This window comes from Panthera uncia, unplaced genomic scaffold (genome assembly GCF_023721935.1).
Source record: "Panthera uncia isolate 11264 unplaced genomic scaffold, Puncia_PCG_1.0 HiC_scaffold_918, whole genome shotgun sequence".
NCBI classification, from domain to species: domain Eukaryota; kingdom Metazoa; phylum Chordata; class Mammalia; order Carnivora; family Felidae; genus Panthera; species Panthera uncia.
In genome coordinates, this window is record NW_026060109.1 from 10,747 (window position 1) to 11,592 (window position 846).

The window sequence follows — 846 nt, forward strand, 5'->3', positions numbered from 1 at the left end:
GGGGGGAGCGGCGCCGCTGCGCTCGCTGGAACATGGCTGACTCGGCCCGGCGCTGCTGGCTGGAGAGAAAACAAGGCGGGCGGGAGCGGGCGGGGGAGCTGGGCGCAGCAGTTCCGAGGCAACTTTTTTTTTCCTCTCTTCCCAGCCCCGCGTTCTCCGTGCGGGGGCGGCCGGGGCGCGCGGGCCCGCGCGGAGGGGGACGGGGAGCGGCGGGCCGGTGGGCGCCTCCCGGGGCGGCCCCCCACCCCCGCGGGCCGGGAGGGGGGAGGGTCCGGGCCCGCGCGCCCCCCGCCCCCCCCCCCCCCCCGGGCTGTAATGGCCGAGTGTGTGCGCCAGAGCGCGGCGCGCACCCCGCCCGCCTGCGCTCACACTCACACACTCACACACTCACACACACACACACACACACACACACACAAAGGGAAGGAGCCATATTCTCGCTCGCGCTCGCCCTCGCGGCGGCGGCGGCGGCGGCGGCGCAGGCGGGGAAGACGCGCAGCGGCCATTCCGTGCGCGCCGGCCCCGGCGGCCGCGGGCGGAGCCAGCCCCCATTTCGAGCGGGGCTTCTCCCTCCGCCGAGCCTGACAAAATGGGGGAGGCCTGCGGGGCCTGCGCCGGCGGGCGGGCGGGCGCACGTGGCGGCCCCGGCGCGGGCGGGTCGGGCCCGGAGGCCCGGCCGCGGCCCCGCGTCTCCTCGGCCGCCCCGCCGCCACCGAAGTTCTGGGGGTGGGGGCCGAGTGGCGGGAAGGTGTGCGGGGCCCGTCTCGCGAGGCGCCCCGACTTTCGCAGATTGAAAAAAAAAACAAAACAACACTCCTGGTTTGGGGGGGGGAGAAGCCCCGCTCG

At 76.2% G+C, this 846-nt stretch overlaps 1 protein-coding gene across 2 annotated transcripts in view; it reads left to right on the forward strand.

The window, feature by feature from the left end:
- Window positions 1-846, forward strand: part of LOC125918514 (high mobility group protein B1) — a 9,788-nt gene that overhangs the window by 4,172 nt on the left and 4,770 nt on the right. The window lies entirely within an intron of this gene.